This window comes from Aedes albopictus, chromosome 2, assembly GCF_035046485.1.
Source record: "Aedes albopictus strain Foshan chromosome 2, AalbF5, whole genome shotgun sequence".
Lineage (NCBI taxonomy): Eukaryota > Metazoa > Arthropoda > Insecta > Diptera > Culicidae > Aedes > Aedes albopictus.
The window spans coordinates 246,198,582-246,210,564 of NC_085137.1; positions in this window are offsets into that span (position 1 = coordinate 246,198,582).

The following is an 11,983-nucleotide window of genomic DNA, read 5'->3' on the forward strand; positions in this document are numbered from 1 at the left end:
AATGATTTTTTTTTTCAGATACTCTAAAAAAATTGTAGGTGCAGATTAGTATATTATATTGAGTTCCCCATTTGATAATTGGCTAGGATTACCCAAGCAACACACATGTTATAATAGAATAATAAATTCTAACATTGTGTTGAAATAACGTAAAATAAACTTCTATACAACCAAAACTTGCGCTGCCGTAACTTTTATATAACATGTTATTTACTTGGGTATCTGGATTGTGGCTAGAGAAATTTTTCGAAATAAAATATACAACCTTGTAGATGAATGCTTTGAAGACTGAGAAGTGTAGAATTAGCATTAGTTAAAATACACAGAAATAAAAACCAAAAAAAAAAAATGATTGAAGACTGAAGCAAAAATACAAAATAACAACGTTCAGAAAAATTTTAATCCAAAGACGAGATCCTTAAAGCAAAAATAAACTTCGTATTCGGTAAACTACTACTCAGAAAATTAATGTGAAAAGGAAGCACTCACATTTTTAAGAGCACACGTCTATGAATGAGAAACAGAACGCATGAATATAAAAATACTGAAAGTGATAAAGTAATGAGTAGCATTTTCAGTTCTGTGTGTTGTTTTTGTTTGGGTGACGCGATGTGTGCTTTCGGTATTTGCATGGCAGTCATTTCACAATGATCACAAAGCCATATCTAGCAGGACACAATTTTTTAGGCTTTAACTATTAGTTTAAGATTTATGCTGTCTTTAGAAAGTTCTTCATATATTTTGGACATTTTTTTTTCAACATTGTAAAATTAGGGTGGCTCAAGGTTACAATATAAACTTTTTAGTTTTTCCATACCGTTTAAAAAAAATAGGGTTACACTTAAAACAAAAACAAGGGTATTCTTTCAATAACTTTTTATGGTTTGATATCTAATTTAATCTGATCTAATCTAACACTTACGTAGCCAGTGCAAGAAGCCTGAAAAATAATTGGATTATATTACGCGACGCCCAATTATTTTTCTCATCAATATTGATACAAGCAGCGTATCAAAACTATGATAAGAGTGTCAAAGCTGCCAGACATACTGTGTATCAATTTCATAAAGCATTTCATAATGCCTTAAGTTCATGTTATCCCACTTGTATATCTCAAAGCATTTCTTGAATCAACAGGGAATGAAGGGTCCATGGACATACCGTACCAAACGCTCAAAAAATATGATATAACAAATAGTTGAAATATATGCATCGCAAATCAAGATCATAAAACGAAATAGCCGAAATTTAAAATTAAGTTTTCTTTCCTCGCTGTGTCCTCCCGGTGGGGACTTTTACAAAAGCTCAAACCTTTACCTGATTCTGATAAAGACCCACGCTGCTTTGTTCTTCTTCGGTTTGCAGGACATCCTTCTGCTTCTTGTGTGGCCACGTTTCTTTCTATCGGAGTAATGCTGAAAACGGCAACCCCTCATCTTCGAGTCGATAAATAAAAAGGCAGCAGCTGAAGACTAGGAAAGGCTGCTCCGAGTAGCAGGAGTACGGGAGCAAACACACTATTCCTGTTGTCACGCCGGATTTCCCAAGTAACACATATGGTTACAAAACAGTGACGGCAGCGTATGTAAGGGTTGCGCAGTAAGTCACATTGACTTCTGTGCAACCCTTGCATACGCTGCCGTCACTGTTTTGTAACCATGTGTGTTGTTTGGATTTTGTGATGACACGTTTTATGGACCGTGGACGCGCGGCAACACGGTACACGTTCGACAAAACTTTGTTTGGAGCACTTTTTAAATATTCTATACTAGCTGTCCCCGGCAAACTTTGTCTTGCCTACTGCGTTTTTTTTTTGACGTTCCAAGTCCCTAGCCAAGCGCCCAAGTTCCCGTTCAAAATGTATGAAAACCCGATTTGCAAAAACTCTCGTTTTTCCCATGTTTTTGGGCTCATAAACCTTCCTTGGGTGAAAACTAACAGAATGAAACTAAGACGACCTAAATCAGACCTGCCGTTCACAAGTTATGCGCGGTCCCACGTATGCCACTGCATTTTTATATATATATAGATTCATCTTTTTTTAAGACAACAAATTAAAAAAAAACATGGATTGTTTTTTTTTTAAATGGCTAATTTTTGACACTTGATATCTCATAATTCAGCAAGTATATCTTATTCAGAAGATCTTATTTTCACCTTCGAATAATGGAAAAACATCTACTTTTTTTTGCTGAAAAAAAAAATAACAGGATATTTTTCACAGGAAATTTTATTTTTTTTGACACGAAATGGTACATTGTATGTAGCTTATACCATAAAATTTTCATCGGAATCGGTTTAGTATTTGCGGAGATATTGTTGAATCCTGAGATCTTCAATTTTATAGTTTTGTACAAAGAGGATTCAAAAATAAGAACACATTTTCACTGTATTATTATATAGCCTGAATAAGTTAACCGAATTCAATGAAAATTTGTAAGGTATGCATGTCAAAATGTTGTGTAAAAATCTCATGCAATTTTATCTAGCTGTAACAAAGTTATATATTCTTAAGTGGCACCCGGTCAGTTTTTTCATTTTCAAACTGCTACAACTTTGAAAGTATTTATACAAAATGGATCAAAATTCAACTAAGAACATATTTTTATAAAAGTATTATACTGTAAAATTTTTATAGGAATCGGAGCAGTATTGGTAGTTCTTTAATCAAAATTGTGCTTTACTGTCCTTAAATTGCCGAAAATCTACTATGGCGCGCTTTGTACAAAATTTTAAAAAGACAGGTCGTTAGTTTTTTCTATATATCTATACTTTATGGATTTTGATGTAAATTTTATGGTATAGGCTACATATAATGTACCATTACTGGTCCAAAAACAAAGCTGTTTAGGTGTACGCAGTCTAAAGTTATGAAAAAATGGTGTGACCAAATTTTGACCGTACCATCCTTTATAGGCATAAAACGTGTTCAGAACTAATTACATTGTGTTAGAAAAAAAAATACTATAGGCACTAAAGATACCATAGACTCGCGAAGGTGCAGACAACTGTCAGTTTATGTAGTCAAACGAGCATAACATCATGATTTAAATAGCGACAATGGAATGTTCGTAAGTCTATAGTGTCTATCACTAGCGTGAGCAGCTTTTTCCTTCTTTTTGCTCATTCTCTATGATTAACGCGAGATGAAAGAGCCCCCTCTTTTATCTTTCTCTTTCTCGTGTTTATTTACGAGAGTGAGCGAGAAAAAGAAATAGCTGCGCATGCTAGAGGTGTCTATAGTGTCTATATTCAAAGCTCATTATGAGAACACTGTTTCTTCCAAAGAAATTCGACCAGGAACTGAAATTGTGTAATTGTGAAATTGTGACAAGCAATGTATTCAGTATTGAACAAACCCCTACAAAGGGGTTAGATGGGGGTTGAATATCCCAAATTTTCGTGTGACGTACTTAATGGATGCTCCCTTAGAAGACGCGGTTTTCATTCATTCAACGGTTTAAGTTCGACAAAGTGAGGGCAAGTAGAATTCCTCAAAGTCCACAATTCACTTCTCCAATAGATCTCTAATTCAATAAATAGGTAATAGGTAAACGCCTTCTCGCTATTAAATTTTAAAATTAAATTTTACATCAGAAGCAAACAAGACAAAATTGAGCCAGTTAAGCCCAAGAATGATATTGACGACGGAGACGAGGGAGAAGCGTGGAATGAATATATGAAATCAACCCATTTACTATCATCCACCTCCACATTCCATTGCTGTCGTAAATAGTTAGATGGAGCCCTCTGTTATTTCATCATAATTCTAAGCGGGAGATGCCATAGGGCACCATAGGTCGTGTTTCACTTTTTTTTACCAAACTTGTTCGTTATATAAGCAAAGTATGATTCTTTAACGAAATCTTCACCAAGCCTTCCGTCAGCACTGCTATTCCATGCAACATTAGAAGAGGACAGTAAGAGCGTTTGATCATTTCCAGCTTATTACCTTTAAAATCCAATTTTTTTCGTGACATTTAGATATGTTTCCCTCTTATTCAGCAAATAAGAACAGTTTATGCTTGAGTTGCTTTAAAATGATCCATATTGTCGATATGTTTACATTAAAGGTAGCTATTTTTATTTGTTTGTTTATGGAATAGATATAAACCAGTATCCTACATGGTGATTGATACGATTAAAAATCGAATATGAAATGTCAAAATAGGAGTGATACGTTATTTGACCACGTTTGTTTAGATGGTGAAAATTGCTCCAGCTTCCCCTACAATATTGAAAACTTAACTTAACCTTCATACTTAAACAGATTCCTTTACGTATGTAAATACCTGAGGTCGCTTGAGAACATGGTTGCTAGAATTCAAATGTGACCTCCATAATGGCTGCCGTTCGTTTTACAAAACAAATTAATCTGCAAATGCTACTTAGTACTTACCTACACGCAGTTAGCACCAAGTAGCATTCTAAGCCCGGAGTTTTTAATGGGTCTTTAGATTTGAGCTCAAGAAAATGCGAGGCAACATGCGTTGTTTGGAAAATGCACGCTAGCGAAACAATTATTTACATTTTGCCTTTCTAGGAAGTTCGAGCGCTCAATGGAGACGCATGGTCGCTAGTGATTGTATTACGAAGTTCAAACCCGAGCAGGAACGTATAACTGACACATAACTGCAGCATACCAAAATCAGTTATCATACCAAGATAATGTATTGGTCAGTTATCCTGGTATTGGAAACAGCCTATTTTGATAATGTGTAGGTATTGAGCCACCAACAAAAAATACCTCAATGAGTTATTAGTTTGGTTTTGAGGACTCAATGAGAAGACGAGTAACTTTTTCGCAAATTCCATTCCAATTTGTCCATTTCTCACTCCCGCCAGTATTTGTAAAGTCCAGCTTTGGCAGTTTAGTGAAACATCCACTCTGCTGATTAAACCGGACGGGACAAAAAGTGTGGGTACATATTATGATTCCTTGCCCAAATTGATGTTGTTTGGGCAAAACTTTGTGCTACTTGTATTGTTGTATTCTCCATTTCTTGCCTCTTCAACAATACAGTTTTAATATTTTTTTTTTTTCAAATGTCCCGGCAAACATCGCACTGCCTACCTTTCATGTTTCTTGTCATGCAGATCTGGAGAAAAATATCCTGCAAAATGAAAATTTAAATTTTCCAGTTTTTGTTGCTTTCCCGGTTTATTTTCTCAATTTTTCTTCGTCATATGGAGGTTTAGTCGGCCAAACTACTTGAAACTTGGCCGTATTATTCAGCTTGTTTGGGAAAGATTTGGGACCAATTTTTACTCTAATGGGTTTTAAAAAAACCCATGACGAAGAAAACAAAATGGCCGAGAATACTTAATTTCCCCTAGATGGAGTCAAGGGCTGCCTTGTTTTTTTTTCGCCCTTTCAAAGTTTTGTATCATTAAACAAATAAAATATTTGCATCGGTCTACGCAACTCTTATAAATCGATAGCATTTTCTTAGCACCACCCCATTCAATTCCAACAAGTGAAGAAAACAAACTCTCTCAGTCTCCGAGTGTCCGTCGCCGTACAAGAGATCACTCATTGAGCTCGATCGAGTTACCGCCGTCGACTTCTACGTTGGTGTGGGTCCCGTACACCACTTCTCAGTACTGGTTACTAGCTGAAGCCACCCTCCGCCGGGCTGCGGATTGTGGAGCTTTTCCGCATTGTGTGATGCTGGGGATTGTGTACCACCAGAGATCACGTCCGCGTGCGAGTTCCGCCATTCAGTACGGTGGTTGGTTTTTATGCTGCTGACCTGTAGACTGGGCAGCGTTTCAACTGCGTTTTCAGTGGTTGGACTTGAGCATGGTAAGGTGACAATGAGACGGAGCGGAGGCGCGACAATTTCGCACGCAATATGGATGGCTGTTAGGTCGGTTAATCATTCATAAACATGAGCCGGTAGCAGGAAGTAAAACTCGAAAATTTTCCAAGCCAATTAAACCTTAGGTTGTTCTAAAGAATCTCAAGGCATGGAGAATTGTATCCTTTCTATTGTATGAATATTCACATTGAGCGGTTCACCCTCGTGCGGCACAATATTGCCGCCTGATTGGATTTCATATCCGCGTGCTACATTCACTCACGTTTCATTCAATATTTGCGGTACCTGTACGTGAGCGTAAATCATATTCCCATTGCCCTTGGTTGAGGTCACTGTAAGCAGTTGTGTAGCTGATGATCATACTTTATCCTTGTAAAATGAATCTATTGAATAGGGTTGCAAGGCAGATCATACTCCATATCACAATAGTCCTGTTAAATAAGGTAGGCTGAAATTGTTGGAAGTAGTTGCGTCATACTTTTACTCAGGGTCAGGGCTAATATTTATCATGCAGGATTCCATGGACATTTTTCACGATTTTTTAAACCTAAGGTCATTATGGTAAGCTAAATTTATTCACACATAAAGGACAAGCTCGTTGGAATTCCAAGATGCCCACCAACAACATGGGCAACTTTTGTACCAACTCACGATTTTAACAAACTCTCAAACAACTAATCCAGTCCACCTGACCTTCTTTATTGAAGTTTATTACAAGAACAAAGCAATTATTAAGATTTGTGCATTTGATGTTCTAATCAAATTTGAGCTAAGATTGAAGTTTGTCCTTGAATAAAGATGTTGTTAAACTTTTCGAGGCTAATGCGCAAAATCTCGATTTAGTTGACCTTCGATATATACCCTCGATTTTATGTACATTTTACCTCGATTTTATGTACATTAGACTGGGTCAACGTTGTATGGGGAAAGTAAAAATTTGATCGCATCAACCCGGAATAAAGCTTTTTGTCCAAAACAACTATGCAAAATTTGGAAGCGATTGCTTGCGTCCCCATATTTCGCATTGCTATTGAAATTTGTATGGAATTTAGTATGGGAAAACGTACTTTTAGCAGTTTACTCATAAGTTGAAACTTTTAGTTTAAAATTATGTAACTAATGACGTTGAAGTATAGTCTAGGATATGCCGAAAAAATCATTTCCTGAAAGAATCTGTAGAAAATTCCAAATGATTACCTGAAAGAATGTCTGTAAAAAAGGATTGTTTTAAGAATTCATTTATATATTTTATAAAGAAATTCCAGGAGGACTACCCTACAAAACACCTCGAAACTCCTGGTGGAATACCTGTAAAATCTCTTGAAATGTTAAAAAAATCCTTGAGAAATCCCTTAAAATTCTAAACAAATTTTTAATGCATTTCTGGAGGAATCCTAGAATTCCCAGAGGTACGTTTGGAGGAAATACTGGAGGAATTTCTGCAAAAATGCTTAGAGGAATACCTGACGGAATTTCTGATGAAATCTCTGTGTGAATATCTGCAGGAATCTCTACAAGAATGTCTTCCAGCCTTTCTGTAAGAATCCATATAAGAATCTCTGAGAGAACGTGGGACTAATTCAGGAGCCCTGGGTAAATAACGGTAGGGTAATGGGATGCTCTTTACCGAACTGTAAACTCGTGTATCATGAAAATCAGTGTAAACCTAGAACTGCAATCTTAGTAAATAGGAGAACGAAATTTGTCCCAATTACTGAGTTCATTTCAAGAGATATTGTAGCTATCAAGTTGGAGGTCCCGACAATCCGGGGAAAAACTGAGGTATGCATTGCTTCAGCATATTTCCCAGGAGACGTTGATGATGTGCCTCCATCTAGTGTTGTAAGTTTCATTAATTATTGTAAGAGAATAAACGCTCAATTTTTGATTGGATGCGATGCGAATGCCCATCATACCATTTGGGGCAGTACCGATATTAATAAGAGGGGTGAGGATCTTTTGAACTACATTTCGTCTAATAGCATAGACATATGCAATAAGGGAGATTCTCCCACTTTTATTAACACAATTCGACAGGAGGTTCTAGATCTTACGATCTGCAGTGACCTGCTGTCGGAAAAAATTGTGAACTGGCATGTTTCTGATGAGGAATCATTGTCAGATCACAAACATATCAGGTTTGATTATAAAACCGGATCAAATTTAATTGAAAGTTTTAGAAACCCAAGAAAAACAAACTGGGACCTCTATCGCTTTTACTTAACGCATGAAAATGCATATAAATGGGAGCAGATCATATCTGTTTCACAATTGGAAAGTGCCTCTGATGAGGTTATTGATAAAATGATCTCATCATATCATGCTAGCTGCACAATCCAACAGAGGTCATCCAACAGGGATGTCCCTTGGTGGAATGACAAGCTAGCAAAACTGAGGAAAGAATCTAGAAGATTGTTCAATAGAGCAAAGGCTACTTCTGATTGGGTTCAATACAAAAAAGCCCTAACAGAATATAACAGAGAACTGAGGCTAGCCAAACGAAAGGATTGGAGACGGGTGTGTGAAGACATCAATAACGCTCCTGCAGCTGCAAGGCTCCACAAAGTCCTTTCAAAAGATCATTCTAATGGTCTTGGAAGCCTCAAAAAGGAAGATGGCAGTTTTACTGTCGATTCTTCTGAAGCTTTGAAAGAGATGATAAAGACTCATTTTCCGGGGTCGATTCCTTACTCGGCTGAAGATCAGGACTTAGACAAGGTAAACCATGTATGGTCGACAAATGCCTATCAGAAAGCCTGTGAAATGTTCACGCCATCGAGGGTCGAATGGGCACTGAGTTCTTTTCAACCTTTCAAATCTGCTGGGATAGATGGAATCTTTCCAGCGTTACTTCAACAAGGGAAAGGAGCGATTAATCCGCTCCTAACCGAAATATTTAGAGCCAGTATCACTTTAGCTTACATACCTAAGGCATGGCGTAAGGTTCGTGTTGTCTTTATCCCAAAAGCTGGCAAAAGGGATAAAACAACACCTAAAGCCTTCAGACCTATTAGCCTTTCCTGTGTTCTGTTAAAGGTAATGGAGAAAATAGTGGATGACTTTATCAAGTCTACCAGCTTAGTAGAAATGCCTCTTAGCAAGTTTCAATTTGCTTATCAAACAGGTAAATCTACAATAACAGCGCTACAGTCGCTAGTCAGCAAAGTTGAGAAATCGCTTCAAGCCAAGGAAATAGCCGTGGTTGCTTTTCTCGATATTGAAGGAGCATTCGATAACGCATCCTACAGCTCAATGCGTTCAGCAATGGAAGCAAGGGGCTTGGATAAATGCATTATCGAATGGATAATATCGATGCTTAAAGATCGAGAAATCTCTTCCGTTCTTGGAGGTGCGCAACTATCAGTCAGATCTGTGAAGGGCTGTCCTCAAGGAGGAGTACTATCGCCCTTATTGTGGTCTTTGGAAGTGGACGAACTCCTTAAAAAGCTTATTAATCAAGGTTTTGAGGTTTTTGGATACGCAGATGATGTAGCTATTCTGGTACGTGGAAAATATGACGACACGATATCCAGCCGGCTACAATCTGCGTTGAATGTTACCCTCAAATGGAGCCGAGAGGAGGGATTGAACGTAAACCCTTCAAAAACTGTAATAGTACCTTTTACTCGAAGGTTGAAACTAAATCTTATTGAGCCTTCTTTTAATGGAGTTCAAATTCAGTTCTCGGAAGAAGTTAAACATCTTGGGGTAACTTTGGACAAAAGACTGAATTGGAATTCACATTTAAACAATGTTCTAACTAAGGGTACGAATGCCCTTTGGGTCTGCAGCAAAGCCCTAGGAAAAACCTGGGGTCTTAGACCAAACATCATTCACTGGATTTATGTTGCGATAGTCCGGCCTAAGATTACTTATGCTTAACTTGTTTGGTGGCCCAAAACAAACGAGGTAACCTCTCATGGGAAGCTAGGTAAGCTACAAAGACTTGCTTGTATATCGATTACAGGAGCAATGAAAAGCACTCCATCAGTTGCTTTGGATGCCCTTCTCAATATACTGGTCTTTGTTATCATCCAATCTTCTACTGTTTTTATGTCCATGTTTAATTTGAAGTCTTTGATGATCCTCAAATGTCCCACAAGATCCCCATCTAGTACATAATTGTAACGGATAAACTGCAGGGCACTTTTTGCCGCTTGTAGTTTAACCCTCTCTTACCCATGGTAGCACAGGTGATCCACTACTTTGCACTGTTCATTTAACTCTAAAACAAAAACGAGCAGAGAATTTTTGACCAAATCTGGCATAATAGTTCATCAAACATAAGGACTGTTCAATTTATAAAACGGACAACTTGCTTGTGCGATATCTTTTTTATTTTTCAATAAAATCATTATCAGTTTATTGCATAACTTTCTATAGCTATTCTCAAATGTAGAAAAAATATAACATTAAGCAAATTGTTCTTTATTGTGTAACTGAAGTGGTTTTCGTAAAACATCAATAAAAACCCATTTCTCAAAATTCGACATAACTTTCCACATACTTAACATGCCCATTTTCATGAAGTTTTTAATGTATTGGAATCTTATACTATTCTACTAAAGGTAAAGCTCAATAGTTGTTCAGTAATAATGCATCAAGCAGCCTCCAGCTTGATATAGTGAATTGACTTGTTTTCATATTAATTATTAAAACATGTTTATTCAAGTCCTGTGCTGCAATAGCACATCGGATTCGTCTAAAAATGTGTCCAGAGTAGTAGAATATTGTTTTCTGAATGATACAGAAGAAAAATTTACTTTTAATTGCATTCTTCATCAAACATTTAATCCATAAAGATGGTCATAGTAAAAAATTGCATATTTTTTGCATCATTCATGCAGATTTTCCGACTCTAGCGGAACTTGTTATTATTTATTTTCAACAAAGTTGGTCCTATGTTATTGTACACCTTATTTAATTATAATCGGATGTAATTTTTTTTTATTTCCACCATCATTGTTATGCAAAATTTGCATTAGGTTGCATTGTTATTTGGAACAACCTTCAAAGAACGAAACTATTTGGATTACTGTACCTGTAATGGCTAACAGTAACCAAACCAGCAACGCTGTTAAGAAGCAGTTTTCTGCATTTAAAACCACATTATTCCTATTTTCGACTGTATGCATACAAAAATTGTTTGTTTAATATTTCATGCCCTTTTTGCTTTACAATTAAATTTTATTCAAAAAATCGAATCTCACTTGAGACTTTAATATCTCAATAACAAATTTTCCAATTGCGTTTAAATTTCGCCAGAATGTTTATTACTCATGCTGCTACAGCATAGCACACACTTTTCTGATATTCAAAACGATATACCATATGTGAACAGTAATTTTATACATATTTTCAATTTTCAGCAATCGAAAAAGTCACCTCATTTAACACCTGGCCGATTTTCTGTAAAATGTAACTATTTTTATTCGATTCAAAAATTATCACTATAATGAATGATGATGTACTGAACAACGAAGCAAGGGTGGATAAATTTGGACTACGCGTTTTGTTTTTATAGCCTTGTAAAGTTGTCCGTTTTATAAATTGAACAGTCCTTATACAAACATCTGACGAAAAAATGGGAATGATCTAACTTATCCTATATTTGTATGAACAGTGCAAAGTAGTGGATTACCTGTGCTACCATGGGAAAGAGAGGGTTAAACTACAAGCGGCAAAAAGTGCCCTGCAGTTTATCCGTTACAATTATGTACTAGATGGGGATCTTGTGGGACATTTGAGGATCATCAAAGACTTCAAATTAAACATGGACATAAAAACAGTAGAAGATTGGATGATAACAAAGACCAACTATGATGTTCCCTTCAAAGTGGTGAAACCATGTCGCTATGTTTGGGATGCTGGTGGGCCAAGTTTACGTCCAGGTTCTATTGTATTTTATACTGATGGGTCCAAGATGGGTGAAAATACAGGAGCCGGTGTTTTTGGCCCCGGTATCAGTAAGGCTATACCAATGGGATGCAGTCCCACTGTATTTCAAGCGGAAGTTCAAGCCATTCTAGAGTGTGCCAACATTTGTCTGAAAAGAAATTATAGGTTTGCTAAGATCTGTATATTTTCGGACAGTCAGGCGGCTCTAAATGCGCTAAAGGCTTTTACTTGTCAATCAAAGCTAGTGTGGGAATGCATTATTT